Consider the following 12,452-nt stretch of genomic DNA (forward strand, 5'->3'; position numbering starts at 1 on the left):
CCTTCTCCTCTTCCTCTGTTGTTTTACCACAGCTTTGTGTCTTGGGCTATAGAAGACATCCAAAGGAGGAATTTCTTCTATCTGCAAAATAATTTGATCGGAGGGATCCTTTGGGATTATTTCTACTTCCTTTGAACTGGGTAGGCTGCTGGTTCCACTTGGAACCTGTTTTGAAGTGGTCTCCTGTGTATCTGCCACTTTTGAAGTTTCGGTGTCTTTTGAGCACTCAAGATTACTGGTAATTGAATCAAATTGTTGCCATTCCTGGACCAATTTGGGATCAATTTGAGTATCCAAATTTACCTCTATGTTGCTATGTTCCTGCTCTTTAGTCTGGGTTTCCTCTTGCACTTTCTCCTGTTCTTCTGTTGTAACCGGAGGTTACTTAGGATGTTGCTATTCAGGCTCGCTTGGTCTTGTTGCTGGGGTTGTCGCTAACAGATCTAGAGGCAGAGTTTGCAACCTCTGTTCTCTAAGTCTATTGAATTCAACTAACCCTTCATCCTTGTATTCCATTATGGCCAGCGATCTAACTTGATACATTGATTCAGCTGAGGAGAACAGGTCATCAAACTTATCTTCTATATGATCAAACTTTGTCAATTTGGCCTGTTCAAGTGCATTATAGGCGACTTTGTTGGGATCAAATCGCCTGTTTGGGAGAGTCACTAGAGTTAATGATTTCATCTTCGTAGCTTATTTTTATGCATGTTTGAAATCATGCAAAGTGTAGACACCAAATCTCAGAGGAAAGGAGGGCCAGACCTGCTTCTTATTTTTCTTCAGAGTTTGTGTAACTCCTTCGGCAATAATCTGATAGGCTATCTCCCTTGCCAGCAGTTTATCAGGTATGTAAAAAGGAAGGACATGAGGTTCGGCTTGGCTGCCGAAAATTCTTATATAAGTAAATTTCTCCTCTCCGAACCATCTTCCTATTGATGTCAAATCAATCCCTGCTTGGTAAGAAATTTTGGGAGCAGGTTTATTAAAAATAGAATAATGAATGGGTAACATGAAGCCGTTGCAGACTTGGTATAAATGGTGCTTATAGGAGGTCTTCCACAATTTTTGATGGTATATGTGAATAGGCGTGGGGTCTTGTGCAGTCCACCTCCAGCCGAGTATAGGAAACTCAGAATTAAAACACAGGGTATCTAGTATATAAGCACTGTAGTAGAATGGGGGAATAAGCCTTTCTGAGACGGAAGTTTTAGTTCTAAAACTAAGAACTGTTGTCGCTAGCTTATCTGACAGTATGGTTGCCCAATCCATTATCTCACTATTACACACCGCTCCCATCAAGGGAACCATTTCTATAGTGAAATTAGCGGAATCGTGCAACCCCCACAATCTACACATCATTATCCCAGCATAACAATACGGAGAACATAGAGAATCAACAAAGTACTTACCGGAAGTTTCATGCTTGTGTTTCGCCGGATTTTGCCTCCATTCCCGAATGGGTTCGGATTCAGTTTCGTTCTCACTTCGGAATTTCTCCAGAAATGCCTTTTTTACTTCTTCTCTGGCTCAGGCAAATGATACATTTGCCTCAAATCATTAGCCTTGAATGAACCGAAGATTCTCCCATCTCTGGTGCAGAAGGTTCTGTCTGTGATTGGGATTTCCTCAATTGCCCACCTCACCACATCTGTATATGGGAGAATTTTTTCCCGAGCCGCTATCCGATGAAGGAAAGAGTCGGCCAAGTCTTTCAAAGTACCATCAGATTTTCTATTGGAACCCGTTGTAGCTTGTACTGCCGTCACCTTTGGTTCTTCGGCTTCGATCAAATTATAGGTACTTTGCCAAGTGGTCTTGCCAAGTCCTGAACATGTAGTATCAGATATCAATCCTTTCTTTTTAGTTGCTGGATCAGCGACGGCTTGTCCTGTGGCTGGTGCAGTGGAAGTGATTGCGGTTTTCTTAGACTTCTTCCCCATTCTGTTTGAATCTATTACTTCGGAAGAATTCTGCACAGTAGTGGAAATAAGCATAACACAAAGAATTGGTAGCAAAAACAAAATACGAGTGAGATATATTGATCAATGCATGATGAAGAATTAACTTAAAGTGGCCATGGATACAATCTATGAGAAGATTTTTTAAGCTTACTATTTCATTAAATGGCCGTTAAAACCTGCCAATCCTTTAAATTCCCATCATATCACTTATCGGCCGAATGATTTGTTTAAGCGTGCCTTGGATGTTTTGGCGGTTGAGCGCAGGTGAATCACTGTTTGAAAGATAAGGCCTTTAATACGAATTAATCGTAATATCCCTGCTTTAACATTTTTTTTTTGAAGTTTTCGCTTTCGGCTCTATCGCAATCGGGCGTCGGGGGAAAGCTTAAATCTTTATATTGACACCTTTTGGAATTCCCGATCGCCGATAGCGATATTGCATCACATCGCATCGGGAGTATTAACTGGGGCATTTTAGAAAGCATGCATGGTATAACCCCGATCGCCGATAGCGATATCGCATCGCATCGGGGCGAAAGGGACGTGATCGCATCGCATCGGAGCGAAAAGCATTTGATCACATCGCATCGCAGCGGGAGGCACTTTTTTTATGGGAACTTATTATTGCCGATATCCGATAGCCTATTGCATGGCATCGCGTCGGAGAAAACCAATGGGCCTTTAAGTTATGCCTCCTTTGTCATTGCGATATGCGATCTTGCGATCGCTTTATCGCAATGATAAAAGATTAATCATTTATATTATAAGACCAAATAATTGGTTTGTCAAAAAGGTTTTTTGTAATGTTTTCATTTTTTTTTCGGACCTTTTTGAATAATACAAAGTTGATACCAATTAAAAATAAAAAGGGACCCATTTCATATTATATTTTTGTGAATAAAATTGTATGAAATGGGGGGTTGTTGTAGAACACAACACTAAGACAAAAACAGTTTAAGACAAAAACATTTTAAGACAAAAGTAGATTGAGACAAAAATATTTTAAGACAAAACTTTATATTTAAGACAAAAATAATTTAAGATGAAAATATTTTGATACAAAACTTTATATTTAAGACAAAATTAGTTTGAGACAAACATTTAAAGACGAAACTTTATATTTAAGACACAAATAGTTTACAAAAAATTATTTTAAGACAAAAACAATTTAAGACAAAAACAGTTTGAGACAAAAATATTTTAAGACAAAACTTTATATTTAAGACAATGGCCACTTTACATGAAACCTATTGAATACAATTAACAATTATGACACAAACATATCAATTTAAGACAATATTATCTAACAACTACAAAATTTACTTTGACAGTGCACCCTAAGTCTGCCAGCTTGTAGGCAACTATTGTCTTGCACCTATACCGAGGTTGTTATTTTACTTACCATTCACGGTATCTTATATAAAGACAATGATTTTTTGGGCTCTTTGTTTTGTGGGGGTATTCGACTAAGAAGAATGCGACAATTTTTACTTACAATATTTCTCGAACATCAATTCCTCTTTTGTTCCTTTCATATCAGCTGATATGATTAGATAAAACTTATCTATCGTTGCATTTGGCACTGCTACATGAAGGGGGATTTTAGGAGAGAAGAAATATTTTGTCTTCAAATTTACAATACGAGGCACTAGTAAAAAAAGGTAAAGGTAAAGGATTAGGGGTCCGTCTACTTGCATTCACCAAGTGGTTGGTTTACGATGGTTTTGAAGTGATATTCAACAAAGGAAAGGCATTCCTGAGACACATAACCACGGGGCAGGTGAAGCAGATTTGGGTTCGTGTGAAGAACCTGTATAAGCTATATGTGGAAGATTGTGTTGCATTAAGCACTAAGGCAAAGAAAGTGCAGGTCGAGATGTCGATGAACTTTGGCACAAAATACTTGGTCATTTGCAACATGGTACCTTGAATATTATACAACAAATAACCACTGGCCTCCCCAAAGGAGCACTTAAGAAGTAGGATATATGCAAAGGATGTACGTTGCGGAAGTACATAAGATCCACATTCCATAATCGGGACAACAAAGCACATGCAGCCCTAGAAAGGATCCACTATGATGCTTATGGACCTTTATCAACAACCTACACTGCCAGAAATAAATATTTTGTCATTTTTATTGATGACTTCTCGCAAAAGTGTTGGATCTTCTTCATGTGGAAGAAATATGAGACATTTTCCAAGTTCGTAGAACTCAAGGCACTGGTTGAAAAAGAATCTAACAAGAAGGTGAAGGCTCTCTTTTAGCGGATGCAACACCCTCCAAAATTTTGGCTTGCACTTGAATTTCAGAGCCTACTATGGATATTTTGATCGATCATTCCTTAGTCACTTATTGGTAAGTTGATGATCTCAAGCTCCCCTTTTTGATCTTAAGAGTCGTTCATGCTTTTATCTTTACATAGAATGTGTCATATTTGGGCATGGGGGTTATCGCTTATCATGCAAAGGGAGGTTTGTTTTGCTTCAAGGGGAAACCTTTATGAGAATGGGTTGTCCTCACCACATAGACATGTTTCACACTCATTGCACACACTCTTACATAAGTGTTTCCTTTATCCTCCCAAAGTCTATCATCGGAGCCGCACTTGTCATAAGCTGCCACAAAGGTTGTTGCATTAAGCGAAGTATGTGTTATATGTTCTGGATGGTCTATGTTGCGTCGCTAAGTTTTCAAGTGTGTGACTGTAGTCAAGTTTTATCACTGTTCACATTAGTTCCATTGATCCCACATTTAGCTAAATTTTGGAGTTTCCTTAGCAACCTAGCCTCATCCAACTTTCCTGAAATGTGCACTTTACATATGTAACCCTCAAGATTTTTCCTTACCTGTTGGAATTGTGCAATGTGTAGAAGTACCAACCTCCCTTAGCATTCAAAACTACGTAGTGGTTTCCTCTAATGTTCGTCCCTTAGCTGGAACCTATTGTCTCCAGAAATTTTGCAATTTTGTCCCTTGACTACCCAGTCTGCCTTGCATCCTGAAATTGCGTATATGTGTCCTCCCAGGGCGTCATCCCATAACAGTGCCTTGCATCCTAAAATTTTGTAAATGTTTCCTCTTAGGGCCTCATCCCACAACAGTCACTACCCACTGAAACTACACAATTATGTCTCTCAGGGGCCACGAAGAAAGATGACATGATAGATGACTCTCAAGGAGCTAAGGAGAAAAATAAGTAAACCAAGGAACCCAAGGTATGATAGAATATTAGAACTACATGAACACTCCATCTGATGCATAACCCTTTGGTGGCTAGGTATGGAAAACAAAGCACATCTTTTGAAATACACCTCTTACTGTAGCTTAAAAGTTTGCTTATCATTGTCATATCATTCTGTCTTCAATGACATGCATGGTTGCAAGAAATGAAAGTCATTCCATGTGTTTCCTCTACATGCCTTGTTCCCTTTCACTTATTTATTACATAGCTTAGAAGATGAAGAGTATTACCACTTGTTTATTTAAGCTACGAAGGTTGTGACCAACATGATCTTATGACTAACCAGGCACGATGCAAGGCATCCTAAGTGGGATGAAAGATGTTTGATGATATGTATATAGTTAGTACACTCCTTTTCATTACTCCATGCATTAATCCTTGCTTTTTATCTTGCATGTACCCTCATTGCTTGTCGGATTTGGCTACCTACTACCAATAGTCTCTTAGCTCTTTCCTGACAAAGCAGGGGAAGGAATTTCCTTCAACCTGATTTCTTCAAGTCTCTTCATAGAAAGAATAGAGCTAAGAGAAGGAGATGTGGAATCTCACTATAAAACTCTTGAAAATACTTTGCATGTTCTCCATCCAAACGATTAAGCTGCCACTCAACAACATTGTCAATCTTGGAAGACTCAAGAAAGATCACATATCTAGATATTATAAACTTCTTCTTCACTTCATCATAGAGATGGTATGCTTTGGAGGTATGAGTACCCAAAGAAGATACATTTGTGACTCCTTTCACTGAGTTTTCATCTGTTCCTTAGGTATGAAGGCATAACAGGAGGAACCAAAAACCCTGAGATGCCTCACCAAAGGAATGTGGCCATACCACATTTCATAGGGAGTCTTGTTTCTAATAGCAAGAGATTGACACCTATTCTTTATATACACACACATAGAACCACATCAGCTCAAAACCTTATAAAATTAACATGCAAACTATTCCAAGTTCATAGTGAAAGTAATAGATTCCAATGAACTATGTGTTGAAATGCAGCAAGAAATTCTCAATTTGATTTTCCCTTGATTAAATTGAAAAAATTTGAATTTCCACATCAACAAACAACTTGGATGATGTTAACTTGTGTGACATGTGTTGTGTCACCTATTTTACTCAGTAAATTCAAGTTGGAGGAGTTATATTTCAGTTCTGCATATGCAATTGCTAATTTGTAGCAATAAAGGTCAATTATCTCAGGTTGTTGTCAGTTAAACTAGTTCTAACTTTTGGAGGAACTAGTGGAAGGTCATTTAAGCGGTGGGATTTCAGTCAAACTCAGTGATCATCCAGTTAACTGATTAATCAACGCAAAATAGTTGGGGCATGCAGAGAAGTCAAGTTCCCTAAGATTGGTGGAGATTCCAAGGTAGTTTTAATTTCTTGTAGCTCACACAGTTGCAAGAACTTACTATAACCATAGTGGAAGAGGTAGCTTGAGTAGGAGATTCTTGTGAAATTGGAGAGGGAATGATTGTTGGTAGCATTAATAGCCTACCAACAATTTGTTTTGCACCACACTTCAATGTTTTGGGCAAGGTTTTTGAGGGTGGATAATTTTTTCTGATGCTTTTTGGTCATGCACGTCCTCACTAAGTATCTTGGGAGGTCTATAATAGTTCCTTGCATGCACGTCCTCACTAAATATGTTTTGGGATGTTTGTACTAGTTCCTTGCAAATTTTTGTTTGTCAAGGCTTAACTACTTATGATCTTAGGTGCTCACAACAGTCCGAAAATTTATGACACTCTCCAAATCACCATTCCTGAAAGGATCCAACAAAACGACTTGAGAGGAGGATGAGAAGGGCACACTCTTATTGGAACTAGCCTAGAACTAGTGGAATTGGTTGGTCCCAATGGTTTTAGAGTTGTACTAGTCTAGTTTGGTGGTTCAGATTGGCTAAGGTTGGTCTTGTATTGAACTGACCTTAAAACACCAAAGTGACTAGTTCTCTACTAAACTGACCAATTCTGAAGAATGTAGTGCAACATAGCTAATGACCACCAAATAATAATTTTTTAATAAAAAATACTTAAATAGAAAAAAAAATATCTTAACCCTAGGGCCCTACAAAACCTAGCCCTAGTAATTAATGGTAATATTTAATTTTAAAGTTAAAGTAAAAGTTGACATTCTCCTTATCTTTCCTTTTTGAAAAGGAAAGATAGAGATAATGTCAACTTTTACTTAAATTTTTAATATTAACATTAATTGTTTCAAGTTGTTTTAGAGTGGTTACAACTTCATTCAATTTTGAGAAATTCAAATTTTAGATCCCATTCAAAACTTAGTGGTGGCTGTTTGAACCGCTTCTTTGTAATGAGTCGTAGACTTTGACTTCCAATTTTTCATGTGCATTTATTGCATAATCATATTCATTGTGAGACTTTGCAACATAAGTTGATCTTTAATCCATTGCAAGCACTTGACCTAGCTTAGGGAGCCATCAGCTACCCCTCCCAAGTTTCTCCTCAACATTGAAATTTTCTTTGGAAGAAGGCATCATTTTATCCATTAGATCATTTTTTCCACTGTGACAGTCCACCAACACCCCTGCCAGCATATGCTTGGCCATCCATCTCATCTTTACTGCTACCTTATAAACACTCTTAAATCTTGTGTCTCCAATCTAAAAGAGGAAGAACCAAAAATGACCTTCATGGCCCTCTTCTCAACCCACAATATGTTTAGCTTCTCTCTTGTGCTTACACTCTAGTCTTCTCGCAGCTTCCGAATGGTGAATCTTAAACACAATATCATGATGTGCATTCAGGGAGGCATAATTCACCCTTGCTTTGCATCAAATTACCCCTAGCATTCCCTTTACCTTTACATGAAAGCATATATTTTCCATGTGGAGGACTGTTACGCTTCCCATCTCTATTTTTCCACCCTCTCCTACCCTCATGAACCTGATAAGATGAATTTAACCAATCTCATTCTATCTGAGATAAACAACCCATCCAAATCGGTAGATTGAGTTGAGACCCTTTTAGAAACTAAATCCATCCCTCCACAATGATATGTACCTCTCCAAACAACATCATCATGTTGTCTTTGAGATCTATCATTCGCATGATCACCATAAATTTCCCAGTCCTTCACTTACATCTTTGGTAACATAATCATTTAGGTCACTTATACTTTGTTGTATTGTTGCTTGTGTTATGATTTCCTTTAATGAAAATAACTCCCTAGTAGGCACGAGAAACCAAATTCAAGTTCTTATTGAACTCTTGTGTTAACATACTTAATTTTCATTTTGACCTATTCGGTTTCAAATTCCGGTGTGGTTGGTTTACTGGTTAACTACTAGCATTCACCAAGTGGTTATTGATGATCATAGTTAGTTTAGAGTGAACGTTGGAATTTGCCTTGAAAACCAAGCCCCAAGAATATGCAATTATCATGGAACATTTCAGAGCTCATACTTTTCTACAAAGGAATACACTATTTTCATTCATCAAGAAAAGTTATATGAGAAAGAACCAAGTGGTTATGGATGGGAATATTTAATTCATGATACTAAAAATGGGATCACAAATTATCTTAAGTTTACACACAATATATTGACAACGTATCCATGTGAGAAGTACTAGAGTAGAGGGATTGGATCAACCAAGCATTTTCAATATATGAAAATATTAGGCTTCAAGAGTTCATGTGTTGTAGTGATGGATGCATTAAAGAGGGACAATCAAATTAACTCAAACTACTAGAATGGGATATTGATGGGTGGAGGTTAAGTTGTACCTATTATGGGAGCCTCATCTTTAGTATCTCCTTTGTCTATATGTTATGCTTAGGTGATGGAATTTTTTCACAAAACTATTTTGAGCGTTAACATTTGCTTATTACATAGTCATCTTGTTTCATTAATAGAATTATATTTCTTGATAAAACAAGTAGCAAAAATCCTATTGGTGTGTTAGGATTCAAAGTAATTTTTCCTTCCCCTAATATTATTTTTTAACTTGAGGAGGTGGAGGATTTTGAGGATGGCATATTATTTTCTTCTAAGCAATGTGAGCAGGCCTCAATGAAATTTAGGGCCTCAATTGAGAAACCTGGTGAAAGAGAGTTTTTCAGTAAAATCTATTGATATTGTTGTCAAGATCTCAAATGGCGCCTCCTACCTTACCTATTCACACCTAACCTAGTCACAGTAAAACAAATTAAACTTTGAAGTTCCACTTTAATTCTTCCTGCCAAGTTTTTAACACAACCTTAACGGACCTTGGTAAAATAAGTCCACTGATGATTAGTCGTGACATTCTAGAGTAATAATACTTGTACATAACATAGAGTACATAAATCCATATCAATAACTAACCTTTTGTATCTATGTGGATGATATTTTGGTTATGGATGACATAATATCTTGGTGGAAAGATGTTTGGATCCATATGACCATGGTATTTAACAAAATCCTCATGTCTATTCATCAATTTCATGCATGATTAGTTGGGACCCAACATGCACACTTATACCTAGGATATAAGATTATGTAATCCTTTCTTGGATGACTTCATTGTCAACATTGAAGGAAACATTTATACTTGATAGTTGGATTTTTGGATGCATTGCTTGGATGAATTCATTCTTAGTGTGGAGTGTAGTACTTGTACATGGGACCTTAGTTTATGGATGATCCCTTTATGGACACACTTCTTGGACTACTTCACTCTTAGGGTTTGGGGCAATGCCCATACATAGGAAGTTGGCTTATGGAGATACATAATAGATATAAAATTTGAGAGAAATGTGTTTCAAAGGGGATGAAATGGTGGGATCCCCCCTAGTGATGTAATGGGGTCCATAATGGTTAATAATATTATAAGTATGGTGGTAATTTAATGTAATATATACAAAGTATGTTATGTTAGTTATTATTAAATAATTCATACTAGGTAGTTTTCATGTGATAAATGTAATATGGCCTATTCATTAGCATAGGCACCAATAGTGGTTAAAATTTAGGTTTTATATATGAATAATATTTAACTCCTCCTTATTGGATTTGTTAAGTATACTGATTGTATTTGAGCATTAGTTCATTGAGAGGTTTTCCTTGAAGAGGAAAATGAACAAGAATTTAACTTTCCATAAAATGATTACCATACCCTATTAACTTACCTTGATGGTTTTGGATTCAATGAAGTAAAACAAATTTTTATCATATTCTTATAGACATTACCCTGCAGTGAATTCATGCACTAGAAAATTATGGAGACCTTTTCTAATCCTTACACCTATCTTTATCTCGGGAGTTGCATCTCATCAACGGTTTAGGACGCAGATGCCCATCCAATGGTGAAGGTTTTCTTGACCTTGGTCATGGTAACTACCCACCCGATCTATGTTGGCTGAGGTTCATTCATGCTATTTTCTGTAGGGTTTCTAGACATCTTCTCCCTCACAGGTTCCATATGTTTGGCAAGGTAACCTATGCACCCTTCCCTACGAAATTTTACCACTGGTTTCCATAATGGCGATGTAAGGTTTTCTAACAAACCTAATACTTAAATCTCTAAATATCTTTGTGAAATAACCAGATATCATGCACGACCTTCAATTCGTTCTGTCAAAATTTTTTAGCATTGCCTTAAGGGTTTCATTCAATATTTTAATGTTTTGTTGTCGTGTTGGATAAAGACCTCCATTTGGAAACAACGATCAATCCAACGATTAATGCTCTCTCTCAAAAATCATGAGGCTTCTATTTTAGGTACATTTCCTCTCAGAATCCCCAACCCTTTCATTTCAGCAATCCCATGTCCAAATCTTCTTGTATTAGTTTCTGCAATCCCATGTCCAGCTTTGTTTTGGTTAATGGCAGCAAACCGATATCCAGCCTTGCAATGATGGGAAGGGGCAGGGTATCTAAAATCTACTTTGTCTCCTTAACATAATCTCATTCATGTGGAGGGTCAGGTTTCTTAACTGTTGTTTGTCCATGCCATTAGTGTAGTTTTACGCTAATTCAATATGCTTGTGTGCTCACTTTTGTAGTATGGTGTAGTTTTAGCTTAGTTAACAGGGTTGATTTGTTAATCACCATGATAGGTTATGTTCATGGTTACACATGGGGGCTTAGGTTTTATTTTCATGTGAAATGATTAGCAATACCTCATGGAAACATTTGTGTTTCACCATCAAATTGATCATAAGGAGGAAGCTTCAATGGTATTTATATTGATTTATCTGTCCAATTAAGCAGTTGTGACAAATTCAAAACCAAGTGGGAAGAATTATAAAACACCTCCATCAACGACTTCTCCTCTCTATTTGTTTGAAATCAGACTCCAATGGCAGAATACTTACGTGAATAGTAGGATATGTACTTCACAGCCTCAATTTGCAAAAGAATTTGTTGGGAGTTTTGTAAAGGGGAACACCATTTATAGGCAGAGTGATTCATGCCCCAAAGTGAAAATCATAAATTAGACAACATGTATGACATCAACCATATAAATAGACACAAGTTACATACCTTTTCCTATTTCTTATTATATAAAATACTAATGTATGTGTTTTAGAAAAGGATAACTAGATAAGAGACTAACTCAAAAAGGATTTGGGGAGATTACAACACACGAGAAAAGCTTCAACTACCTTGAAACTGGGTACCTCGAAAAGGTGTTTTTAGTTTGGTGACCGTAACTACTTGTAATTCACCATGAACATTTTTCACTATCGTTCTAGTATGCTAGAGATCTTCATCGAAATTTATCTTCCCAAATCACCTTTCAGATAAGCATTAATATCAAAGTACCATTACCGAGTGATCATAGATTTAGTTAGTGCATAATGGATTCTCTTCAATTTTTCATATAGGCTTCCATAAATTTGATTGCAAGGTATGTTTGGGTTGTAAACTATTTTCCTCACTTTTTCATCCAACACATTGCTTCAGATATCTATGAACAATCACTTTGTTTCATCCTCTAGGTGACTAAATCATCCATAGTTTGTCACTGAATGAATCCTAATTGGCATTAATCCTCCATACTAGCTCTGATATCTATATAAAAGTGACCAACCATCATTTTCCTCTGCATCTCCTTCAACCAATATTTGACTATTAGAGATTCCAAGCCATCCTGAAGGTATTCTGATAGTTCTTATTCAACCATCCGCAGTACTTCACTAGGACATACTCTGGAACTTATAATTAAAGAATATAATTGATATTTGATTATAACATTGTACTGTGAATCGTCCAACCTCAAGATCTAT

The sequence above is a fragment of the Pinus tabuliformis genome, chromosome 3_2, assembly GCF_031772625.1.
Source record: "Pinus tabuliformis cultivar Carrire ecotype Pingquan chromosome 3_2, CPIR1, whole genome shotgun sequence".
NCBI lineage: Eukaryota > Viridiplantae > Streptophyta > Pinopsida > Pinales > Pinaceae > Pinus > Pinus tabuliformis.